At 33.5% G+C, this 13,667-nt stretch overlaps 1 pseudogene; it reads right to left on the reverse strand.

Annotated features, from left to right (window-relative positions):
* Positions 1 to 1,821: 1,821 nt before the first annotated feature.
* On the reverse strand, positions 1,822 to 5,006 carry LOC120121178 (annotated as a pseudogene).
* Between the last annotated feature and the right edge of the window lie 8,661 nt (positions 5,007 to 13,667).

Consider the following 13,667-nt stretch of genomic DNA (forward strand, 5'->3'; position numbering starts at 1 on the left):
TGGAGATGAGGGTTTCTCTGTCAATTTGATGTTCAGGTTGAACAAGTTGGCAGATGAATGTCTTCCCCTTGAACTTGAAGGCATTGTGTCATAGGTTTTGAATAGATTGTTGTGTCAATACATCTCCATATTGAGATCCAAGAAGTTGACAGATGAATGTCTTCCCCTATAACTTGAAGGCATAGTGTCATATGGGTATTGAACAGACTGTTGTGTCGATGACATTTCCATGTTGAGATCAAAGAAGATGGTAGATGAATGTTTTCCCCTTGAACTATAGGGATGTCGCCATATGGATTGTTCGTGGAGCCACCTCGGTAAAGATCATAAGTAGTTGCTGATGAGTGTCTCCTCATTGAAGTTGATGACATACCATTAGGAGGTAAATTTTACCATTAATGATGTGATCTCATTACAAATTATTTGCCATTAATGGTGCACTCCCCACAAGACAGATAGAACATATGTGTCTATGGTCTCCACCTTTCAATTAGTGCAAAATTAGGGTGGGTTCAAATTTACAGCCTCTAACAATTTTGGCTATGTAACCAAAACCAGAATCAGATAAATACCGTTGATACGACACGATGTGTTTATCTTGTTGTTAAAATAAAAAATTCTAACATACGATCATTTTCCTAATTAATAAACATTAGCAAAATGACATAATTTAATATTTTTACCATATTAACAAAATTACTCGAAATATGATTTGCATCTAATCGCAGCATCTCGCCTTCCATTTCATAACTACAAAAAAAAAATAGTAATCACAAGTGCTAGGTAGCATAAGCCTATTTTGCCTTCTAGAGAAGGCATACTTGGACTGTGTATACTGTCCAATATTCTTACATATCAACTCTTTTTATGTTTCATTTCGAAATTCCTGTCTTGATGCTTAGTTTAAAAGCTTATATACTTGTCTGTTTTGATATCTGTAGGGGCGATTTGAGATATTATGTCTGTCAGGCTCCTACCTGCTGACCGAAATAGTGGCTCTTGCAATCGAATTGGTTGTCCAAGTGTTTCCCTTGCCACTCCTGATGGCCGCGTCATTGGTGGAGGAATTGGAGGGACACTCATTGCAGCAAGCCCGGTTCAGGTGACTCTCCGTTGCTATGATAACTAATATTCTATTTGTATCTCTTCTCTACGTGGAGGTTTAGACCTATGGGTTAATTCTGCCTTCTATGAATGAACCAGGTGATCGTCTGAAGTTTTATATGGGGTGGTGCAAAGACAAAGAACAAGAAACCAGAAGGTCAAGAATGTCTAAATGACTTGGATAATCAGAGTGCGGACAATCTAGTATCTCTGTCTGGCATTTCACCAAGTCAAAATCTGATTCCGACTTCGCCTGCAGGTGTATGGCCTGGTTCACGAACGATGGATATGTGTAATACCCACGTCGACATCAACCTAATGCGAGGATGACTCGTACCTCTAATACTTTCATGAGCAATGTACATAGTTTGCTGTTGAAGGCAAATTTGATTGTAATTCGAAAGTCCTACGGGCAACCTGATTTTTGGCTTGATGAAATCTCCTTAAATTTGATCGTCGCAATGACGGACAACGGAGGTTTTCTCCAATTTAAGTAATGCCATGCTTCAGTTCTCTTTATAGGCAGCCCATGGCTTTTGTCTTTATTTTTTATTACGACATTGTAACATGATCTTTTCGGCTTTAAGCTTATACGATACATTCAGACAAATTATAAATTGAACAATCGCAAGCAACGTTCTATGTTCCGATTTTATGGAGGATCGAACACAATAGATTCGAGAATTTTTGCAATCTCTAAATAGAACACCAAAATTCATAAAACTGGCGTCACTATATGGTGACAATTTCTAACGGTTCATACATTGTGTCGCATAAAGTTTAAAGCTGCATCAGCATTCCCCAAAGACATGCAACAACAAAAAATGACCATTCTACACAACCCGAGTCTAAACCGACGGTCCCAAAACACCCCATGACCTATTTACAGCATACTATCAGTCCTTGCAGGCAGACGACGAAAGAAATTGATTGGTGGTGGAGGTGTCTTGTGGCGGAACCTGGGATGCCTCATTATGTAAAACCCAGAAAGAAGAGCAATCAACTGAAATGGAGTGACATACAAAACAATGGCTGCCACAAGGCATAATATCACAAATATAGTTGTGGCACGAGGATCCCGCCAACTCAGTAATGACTGAAGACGCTCACCCTGGCTAGCTATGTCACCTACAACGGTCTGAATCCTCCCTGCAACACTCCTTAAACGATCATACCTCATCCGAACTATATCTGAGCTTTTCGATGCGGGAAAGGACTCAAATTCTTCATCCAGTTCATCAGTAGAAACTGCATCGGCACAAGAGAGACTTGTGTTCATGTGAGGAGGGTACCTCGGCCGATAACGATAATTCCATATCCCTACGAGGAACATGTATAAGAAAACCGTAGGTAAAATCAGCTCTGGGAAACAAACGAGCATTGCGAATAGCACATGCACCAGAATTGTTGTAATAGGGTTCTTCCACATGCAAACTTCACCAAACCATTTTCCAGCTGCAAATAATCCCGAGCAAACCGATGTCAGCCGCAAAAAGTTTACCTTGCTGCGCCTCATGCTCCAAAGGTGAGCATTTGCATCAGACATGTATTCAACTACTTCTCTCCTGAGAGGAGGTTCGGCCCGACCAAGCCGAGCTGCCACAATATTAACGGCTTGGTGTCGTAGAATGTCCTGCTGCATCACATTCAATGGCCTTTTGTAGTGCATCTTTGGCAAAAGGGGTCGCGAGTATTGAAACATCATATTAACCATCGATGTCGATGAAAATCGTATTGCTAAATGTAATTCACCAAGTTTCTTGACACCAGAAGGGTGAAGAACCAGCAGCGGGTAGGTGTGTGTGTAAACACGACCAGTTTCAAGTGTAGATATACGAATCCGCACCTTTCCAATTTTATTATCTCTGTTATTATCAGAACCTCCAATCTGAGAGTTATCAAAGACTCCAACAGTGAGAACCGTGGCTGGATCATAAACTTCCCAAGTGTACTGCTCATTATATTTCGGGTTCAGGCTATTGACTATGGTTCGAGTTCGTACCCATTTGTGGCCGTACTTTGCAACACAATACGTATCCAACGTACCTTTTCCTTCTCTCGTTTTCATTGGTTGAAGTCCATCAGCATTCAAAATTCCGAGTTCTAAAACACCAATATATGGTTTCCAAAGCTGCTTTGCTGTTGGCCGGAGATCACTGCTATACTGAGTTGACTCATCAAGAACATGGTATCCTCCGTCAAGACAAACGCAAACATGGAGCCTACTACGAAATTTATCCTTATCCTTCTTTGCACGATCACCATCCATAGCATCCGAAAACGACCTCTCCAGATTGTACCATCGGGAACGGATAGTTCGATCATCAGCACGCCTATCAACGGAGTTCAATGATATAACCACCTTTCCAATGGCGTCATCCTTATTAGGACCCACACGATCTTCAACTGAAAAAATCAGATGATCTTCGAAGGGTTCGGCAGCAACAAGCATAAACTCCTCATTCCAGATTGGATTCATATTTCGATTTTGAACAGGTTTTGTCTTTAAGATCTGGTTACCAATTTGAACCTTAACATATGCATCAGGAAAACTGTTCTTGTCAGCTGGAACAAGGTCTTGAGCCTCAATTACATTGACACGGACATACCATAGTCTTGGAGAGTGATAAACTTTTGAACGGATGTATGTTGGGGAAACCGAAGTGCTATCACCTGGAGCAATAGCATCCGAGTGCCACGCATCTGGAAAAGCCTCATCAGCCTGCGTGCCATACCAAACTGCAAGCATCAGTTCCCCTTTCTTTTTCTCTCCTTTCTTGTCTTCCAGCCGATACCATTCCGGAGCCAATGGACTGTCAGGTGGAACCCTCGTGGGAACCTCATTGAGATCAAATCTCACAAACCCGACAGAGTCATCTTTCACCAAATCCTTATCCTTGACAACTACTTCTAGCACAGATGACTGCAGCGTGTCCCTTGAAAAGGCAAACACCTGATTCCATTCTGGATTTTGTTTCTTCTCATAATGCTTTGTGATTCCTTTGTAGTTTCCAACTTTCACTTCGACAAAGGGATCAAGGCTTCCAGTCGCATCTTTTGAAGGAAGATCTCGGGCTTTCACCACTCGCACAAAAAGGAATCTCATCTGTTCAACAAGGTCATAGGTGCTAGTTGGTCTGTCTCCTCGTATGACTCGGCCTCCAACGATTCGTCCTCCTCCGAGAAATGGACTCGTCTCTTTAAGAGCATAATCAAGTGGTTGAGATGATGAACCTGGGAACATGTGAACAGCTCTTGATGGTGGTGGTCCAGATTTCATCTCATGTGCTCCATAATTCATCTGTTGTTGCGGAGGCATTGGGGGAAACTTTTGCTGCTGTTCCGACTGCTTCGCATTTGGAAGATGATGAAAGTGTGTCTTTTACCATTTTTCTCTTTGGGAAATGAATTTGGGACTGCTTCCTCCATGGCTGGAAGAGGAGTCGAGGATTTGACCGAAGGGTCATCAGTAACAAACACTTTCAAACCAAGCTCTCCTTTAGCACGAGAGAAAACGGTCCGTTTTTCAAGAGGGTAGTGCAAAACAACAGCATCAGAATACGGCACGAACGACGTTGAGGTGAGGCGAACCTTCCCAAGACAAGTTTTAGCGTTGTTAGCTTTGTTATGGCAGTAAACATAGGCTTCAAGAGGGAGACTCGACAACTTGTTCGGATCAGAGACGTTGAAATAGAAACTCTCGTTCCAAACTGGACTGAGATCTTTCTCTTTAGTAGTGGTGCGGAATCTCTGGCCATCAAACTCGAGCTCCACAAAGGGATTGGATGAACCCTGCCCATCTTTGGCTAACAGGTCATAGGCGCTCACCACCTCCACCCCTAACTTGAGACAACTCATGGCTTGAATCAATCGAAGCAGAACACAGAAAACACTTCAGCCGGAATCCGTAATCGTCTGTGAACTAATCAATACCTGAAGAACAGAAGAAAAACTAATAGTTCAACAGCAGAAGCAAGGATGAAAGTACTGGAAATTCAAAAAGGACACAATAACAAAGGAAAAGAACAAGAACACACTAGAATCAGAATTAGCATAAACTGCAATATAATTTTTTTATATAAATAACTTTATATTTTTCAATTTAAATTCTCCAAATTCTGGATCAAGTGGGCAATATAGAATCTTATTTTTATCATGTCAAATTATAAAATAGCGAAAGGAAAGCGAGTTAAGATTCCACACAGAGATCAAAAAGGGAAATAAACCCATGAATCTTTCTCAAACTAAAGCAAGATTTTATTTGGGGGGGGGGGGAAGCTACCATACTTTTAGCTGACAGAAGAGATATATATATTGTATATACACAAAGAATCATTTAAAGCCTTAAGAATCTCGTTTCCATCTCAAAAATCCAGGAAGGGGGGAGAATATGTGGTATTCTTCCAAATACCTTTTGTTTGGCTTTCCAGAAACAAAGGATATACTCTAGAAAACCTTTTACCTACCAAGCTCAGTCTCAGTTTGTTTCATGGGAAACAATTACTGGGTTTAAGGAACTTGTAACAAAGCTTCTCTGATTTGTTTGTTTTTTTCCTTTAAGATTCAACAAAGGAGAGAGAGAGAGAGAATCAACTTACTTTTCAGGTCTCAATTGAAAGAACACCCAATAATCTGATCTCAAAAGGTTGAAAAAAACCTGAAGTAAACAATAAAATATAAGATAATTGAACCTTACGAAAAAAAGTTAGAAAATTGAAGAGACAAAAACTGACGTCTCGTTTAAAAAGCTGAAAGCTTTGGTTAGTAAAGCGAAAGAAAGCTGGAAAACCGTAAATGATGGAGCCTACTATGAAACTTAGGAGAGAAGGAGATTAATTTAAAAAGAAAAAAATCAGAAAATACTGGTTGACTGTGAGGAGAGTCGTCTAACTTGAATAATATTTAAGAAAAATCATAACCAAAAAAGGGTTCACTGTTTAAATTTACATAGGGATATTTCTGCTCCCAGTTCCTGCAGTCTTTGCACATTAAAAAATAGTTTCTTAAGAAGAATATTTAAAAGAAAATACGTTAATAGTACAATTTAAAGGATTTTATTGATACACGAATTAAGTGAATTTAGTGATAAAGATATTATTATTATCTCTTAAAATCTTGTATTCCAACAATGTATTTGTAAAAATATAAATATTTATTATCAAATAATTGTGAGATTTTAAATATATAATATCTTGTATTTATCTAAATTTTAATAAATAAATAAAAAAAAGGATTTCATTGAAAGTAATGAATTAAATTTTAAATATGTACAGATACAGGGATTGATAATGAAGTTAGACCATATAATTATCACTTTCCAACGTCACTTTTTTGTTTTCCTTTTTAGGACTTCTAATCCTATACGACAACGATACGAATGTTGGCGTGGTTTTAAATTTTAAACACTCCCCAATGTGTCCGTTACCTATACGCGCTTCACTTTATTGACACGCGTTGAATTATCTTCCCCCCGCCGCTGAATAATCTTCAATTTGATTTAGCGCGTCCATTAAAATATTGTGACAACTTACCTGAAAATTGGATGATTGGCTAGAAATTTGTAATTTCTTTTTCATTTAAAAAAATAAAGTTAAATATTCCAGCCCAGAATTTTTCTTCTTCAAAAATACATATATTTGATAATTATTTTTTATATCTAAATTATTTGTTACAATATATATAGTAATTTTATGGGGAGTGTCGAATTTCATAAAATATTAAAATTTAAAACTCATCAATTATCTTATTGACAAGTTTCACATAAATTATAATAAATAGTATTGATATCAAAATAATTCTCAAACATCCTTTTTTTTAAGAATTGGTCGCCTACAATATTTTCAAAATTTACTTTCAATTAACAGACAAGATAAAAGGTATAATACATCAGTTAAGATTTTTTTAATTATTATTTTGTTAAATAAATATTATTAGTTATAATTTTAAAAAATTTAATGTGAATATTGTTTTTGAAAATATTATAAGATTATAACAGTCTTATTGGTTAAAAATGTTATTATTTTTTAAAATTTTAAATTTAAAAGAAATTATATTGTAGAATATATATATGTAATTAATAATAAAAAATTATTTTAAATAAATATTGATTTATTAATTACCTTAAACTATTTAGAAAAGAAAAACAACTGTGCGATCAGATATATATATATATATATATATATATATATATATATATATATATATATATATGGTTCAAATCAATGTGATGCTTCCTCTTTCCCATCATTTTCAGATTTTTGAATGTGATCAACACGAAATTGAGAAGCAAAATGGAATAAGAAGTCTATAGCTTAAGAAAAATAACAAACGTGAATAATGCAAAATTCCTAGTTAAAGGGTCCCTTTCAGCGTTGACTGAAGTTCATGGTCTGTGTTATAATTAATATTTAATAAGATTAGATAATTGAATCCCATCAACAATAACGTTTCAAGTTGATTAAAATTTTAGACAAATTACATATTTAATCATTATATTATATTTCTTAAAATTATATTTAATGTTATTTTTTTATTTCATTTTGATCATTTTCTATGAAAAATTAATAATGACGATGATATGTCATTATAACGCAATATCATAGATCAATGAAAACAATTTAATTTTTTTATCACATCAATAATTCTATTTATTTTTTGACGATAAGTGGTCAAAATGAAAAAAACCCGTAACATCAAATATAATTTTAAAGAAAAATAGTTTAATGACAAAAAAAACCATGAGAATAAATAAATGACTAAATACATAATTTACTCTAAAATTTTATCATATTCTAAATCGATCAAAAATCTATAAAAAATTTATGTTATATTTAAAATTTAAATTTAATCTATTAATAATGAGAAAATAGTTTAGTTCTCATATTATATTTAAAAATATATTACCGTAAAAAATTTAAAAAATTAAATCTAATCATTATTCTATTTAGAGGAAAAAGAAAGAGAAACTCTAGGATAGTGACGGGCACGAGCCGCGGCGAGTCGATTTTTTTCCTGCTTCGACTCCGACCCAAAAATACATACCTAAACTGACCCGTCTCACCTCGATGAATTTTAGGGTTTTTTCTCTTGATTTTTAAATTAAAACTCCAGCCCGACCTGATATGAATATTAATATTTTAATATAATTAAAATGATATATATGTAATAATATTTTATAATTATTTATTATATTTTAAATGATTAAATTAATATATTTTATAATAAATTTATATTCTAATAATTAAATAATATATTTTAATAATATAAAAATAAAATTTATTAAAATATTAATATATATATATATTAATCAGATCGAGTTGGATTGGTTATTTTTCATCTTAAATCTGGTCCCGATCCGCCTTGAAATTTTATACCATATAACCCACCCCGCCCTATCCCTCCCGAATTAAAAAAAAACATTGTCCCTATAAGGTCGGGTTGGGTCAGGACACGTCGGGTTCAGGTATTTTGACCCTCCCTATCTAAAGAAAAGAAGGAGAGTGATCTTAATGGATCTATAACTCATGACCTAACGAAATATAAGAAAACAAATATTAACAACTTGACCAATCAATTAAATGTACTTATTCTTTTATTATAAAACTTTTGATAAAATTTAATCACCGAAATTACTTAAAAAAATTTGTTATAATTCATAGACTACGACTAATATATACACACTGGGCATAATTATACAAAGAGCGGATTCAAAATTTTTGGTTTAATAGTATTTTAGGTTTTTATTAGATTAAATTTAACTAAAAATAAAATTTCTTTTCCCTCAATTTTTAAATTAAATACATAATAAGTCTTTATTATTTTGGATTGAAATATCTTACACCTTCCAATATTATCAAAGCTAGTAATGGGTACCCTTCTCAAGTGGGAATAATTCTGTTTATATATAGAAGATATTTTTATTATTAATAGTTTAATTTACTTTAATAATATTCAGGAAAAACAAATTTGATCCTACGAGAAGATCATAGGTTAAATAAGTTAATTAGTAATCTGAGTTTTAGTTCCATAAACATTATTATTATTGTAATATTTTAAAGGATATAAGTTTGAAAACGTTTATATATTTAAAAATAAAAGGGTAAAGTACATAAATAGTCCCCCGACTATAAGATATTATTTTATTGATTCACTTGATTATTAAAAGTTGTAAAATGGTCCCTCAATTATAGGGGTTGCTTTGTTGAGTCCCTCGACTATTAAAAGTTATAAAATGATCATTTGATTATTCATTATGTTTCAAACTCGTCATTTTATGTTAAAAAACTAAAAGGCATCTAAGTTGGATGTTAACATCCTAACTGAGATATGATAGTTGTTTGAGATTATGAGATAAGATTTTATCATATCTCAATCAGTAAGTTAATGTACAACTCAGATTGTTGTCAAAATTTTAAAGGAAAATGACGAATTTGGAACATAATGAATAGTCAAATGACAATTTTGTAATTTTAATAGTCAAGTGACTCAAGAAAAAACTCCCTACAGTTGAAGGACTATTTTATAATTTTTAATAGTTAAAAGACTTAATAAAGTGATATTCTATAGTTATAGGACCATATATGTATTTTACCCAAATAAAAATTAAAATATTATTAAGAAAACGGCGAATTACGTGGAAGATTAGATGTCTAATAATGATATTGATTTATACTTAAATTTTTATTTATAACGGTTTTAGAATTTGTTACGCACCTTGTGTACCACATTGGTCTGTACTTTTCATTTTATAATAATAATTAATAGAAAAATGATAATTTTTATTATTGTAGTAGATTTAATTTATTATTTATTATATTTTTGTAATTATTTAACTTTCAAAATTGTTTAACTTTTGCTAATGTAGTAGATTTAATTTGTTATTTATACTCTTATCATATTTTCGTAATTATTTAACTCTTAAAATTGTTTAATTACATTATTATGTATCGTATTCTTAACTTAAAACCTTAAATTATAAACGTTATCAACGAATATTATCCCATCACCATTGATATGTACTTTTCATTTTATAATACTAATTAATAAGTAAAAAGATAATTATCGTCCTTGTAATAGACTTATTTTATTATTTTCGTATTTATTCAATCTTTGAAATTGTTTAATTGTATCATTTTGTACTATACCCTTAATTTAAAACATTAAATTATAAACCTTAAACCCTTAATCACAACCCATAACATTTAAATCATAAACCCCAAACACCTAAATTAGGACTCATGATTTAGGGTTTAAAGTTAGAGATATAATATAAAATGATACAATTAAATAACTTTGAGAATTAAATTAATGCAAAAATACAATAAGAGTGAATACGATAAAATAAGTCTACTACATGGACAAAGATGATCATTAAGTCTAATTAATATTAATTAAAATTTAATTAATATCAATTAAAATTAAAGAAACATTAATCCCTATAAATAATTTCTCAAAAAAATATTTATGGATCTTTAAATCGCACCACACAACGTGGCAAAATAAAAAGTTTGACGAGCAAACGGAATTCTCTAATTAACCTTTATTTCCCAAAAATCTTTCGTCCCCTACCTAGCTTTCACCGTACTTTTCCTAAATAATTTATAAGAAAACAAAACCCAATTATCACTTCCTTTCCTCAATCTGTATTGGAGATCAAAATGGTATGCCCCCAAACCTCTCTCCATCATTCAATTTTATTTAATATTATTATTAATGATGAAAGGACAATGATAGTGAAAATGAGTTTTTAAAGAGCATAAATGAGATGATATTATTAAAAAAAAAATTGACAAACGTCGAAATCTTAAGATCTAGAGCGTGTAGTTAAATTATTATTGTTTTTATAGATTTTATCGAGAATTAGTATAAATTTGTAGGTTTGTTTGATTGATATTTGAGATGATGAGTTTTTCTTGTAATGTAGATATATTCTTTTATCTGGAATTTGGCTTCACATATTGCATTTTTTAGGCAAATTCATTGTCTGTAATGGCTGTGGGTGAGGAGTGCAAGCTCTTGGAAAAGCGAAGTGAAACCATTGGTTCATTCTGTACAAGATCAACGAGACGACACAAGAGGTGGTGGTAGAGGAAGTGGGAGGTCCTCGAGAAACTTACCAAGATTTCATCGAGGCCTTGCCTGAAAATCAATGTCGTTACGCTGTCTTCGATTACGATTTCGTTACCGACGAGAATTGTCAGAAATCCAAGATTTTCTTCTTTACATGGTACTAAGATTTCTATAAACCGAACACACTCGATCGTCTTGTTTGTTGTGATTTAAAGGAAAAAGAAAAATGGTGAGTTATTGTGTGGTGGAAATATGGATATAGGGCACCTGATACGTCAAGGGTGAGGAGCAAGATGTTATATGCAAACTCGAAGGACAAATTCAAACGACAATTGGATGGGATTCAATTTGAGCTGCAAGCAACCGATCTTAGCGAGCTCAGCTTGGACATCATCAAAGATCGCGCTGATTCCATTTCCACTACACTTTTTTACTCTTTATTTGCAACACTTATTATTATTTTTTTGTTATTTTCTATATAAAAACCCATAGATTCGATATAAAAAATAATATAGATATAATCGATTGTAACGTTTTCTCTCATTGGTTTACAATTTATCTTTTTTTCTCATCTTTATTGATCGACGACGACACCTGTAACGCTCCGAATCCCGAGTTAGAAGTTTTGGACTAACCCGAGATGGACATTGGGTTAATTTCTAACTTGTAAGATGTTTTAACCCAAATTAAAGTGGATTGGGCTTGAGGTAAGCCCAATAAGGAGTTAAAAAGGACATTTTTAATCTACAGTCAGAATTAGAAGACTAAGGTAACAATTAAACCTTCTAAAATTTCAAAAGGCTGAAATCTTTAATTGCTTAGTGAGATCACGTCTGATACTCCCTATTTTTCTCAACTCTTCCTTATCTCTTCTTCCTCTCCAAATTTTCTTCTTCTTTCTTATTCTCCTCTAAGTTAAGCAAGTTAAAGGTGATAACTTTGGAACCTGGCAACCTTAGTTCAGCAATACCAAGGTAAGGAGTGAATTCAGCATCTTTAGAGTTTTCTTTTGAACCCTTAACTTCACAATTTCACCAAGAGAGCCAAGAACATATTTTTGTGGGGTTTAAGAATTTTCAAGATTTCAGCTTGTTTTCAATAATCCACATGTTTAGGAAGTTTTCTTATTACCTTCTTAACCATTTCTTTCAGCTAGTAATCTATCCCTTGATGTTTGTCTAGTAAGAGAGATTGGAGAAAACTTCAAAGCTAAAGGGAATGAGAAACTCACTCTTGGTTGAGTATTGGGTGTTTTCAACATTTTAGCATCAAAGGTAACTCACTTTTGACTCAACTATACTATGCGCAAGTCATTTAGATAAATGTAGTAGGTTGCATAAGCTTGAAACATTCCCATGGTAGATTTCATGTTTTAGAGTTATAAACATGTTTAAAACCTTATTTGTGTTCCTTTGTATCTTCATAAAACATTGATAATGTTTAGGGACCTCCCTAAGGTTTTTAGGATAGTAGAATATGAGTTTTTGCTCCTATTTTATGCTCTCTGTAGGTTGAGTTTCGATACTAGAGGGATAGTATCTAAACTTGTTCTTCTTCTTGGGCAAAATCGTGAGTTTTTGGGCAAGATTATCGATAATTTGGGTCATAGTTTCCAAACTCCCAGAAAATATCGAAACTAGGCAATCCAGAATGTCTAAAAGTATCGATACTTGTAGAAAGTATCGAAACTTTTGCAGGAGTATCGATACTCTTGGGCTAGTATCGATGTTTTCAGTTTGTTTTGGATAAAATGTCAGTTTTTAAGGGAATTAGACTCGAGGTACCCCAACACTTCAGTATATCCTTAAATAAGACTTCAAGCGAGAACAATAATTAATTTCAGAATAGTAGAAACAAAATATGGCTAGGTTTACATAAAACTAGCCTTGTTTGATGCTCGAGAAACAATCAGGAAACTCGAGTTTCTTTTAGCATAAATACGACAATTAGTGGATCCAAGTCAATGTCACAGTACTTTAGCAGCCTACTGGGTGCAGATGCCCCAAGACTCGACGGAGTAAGTCGGTGGGTGCATGTTTCCGATGGTGCTTCGAGAGTGCTAGAGGATGTGTGAGCTCCGAGATGCAGAATCCCTCAGTCGCACCATGATGCCAACCACATATTAACATCCAAGTAGTTGTATACTCAGACCTATGCCACTTGTCATTTCATTTAGTAAATGCATATAATATAGTACAGTTTTTCGTGAGGCGTTGACCTCGTAAGCTTGGCATTCAGAATGTGTTTCCATGTGCGGGCTCTTAGGGGCAAATTGTGGGGAACTATCGTCATCAGATATTCTAGTGCAACAAAGAAGATTTCTAGAGACCTTTCAGAGTACGTCTTGAGTCATCTTTAGAGGGCATGTACTGTTATGAACCTTGTTATGTATTCAGTCGTAACTCTTTTGAAACTTAATATTTTGTATTATTTTGTGGATGTATTTTGAGAGCTCTCCATTATTTGTAAACCCAATTTATTATTATGTTTTTATA

This window comes from Hibiscus syriacus, unplaced genomic scaffold (genome assembly GCF_006381635.1).
Source record: "Hibiscus syriacus cultivar Baekdansim isolate YM2019G1 unplaced genomic scaffold, ASM638163v2 tig00110361_pilon, whole genome shotgun sequence".
Lineage (NCBI taxonomy): Eukaryota > Viridiplantae > Streptophyta > Magnoliopsida > Malvales > Malvaceae > Hibiscus > Hibiscus syriacus.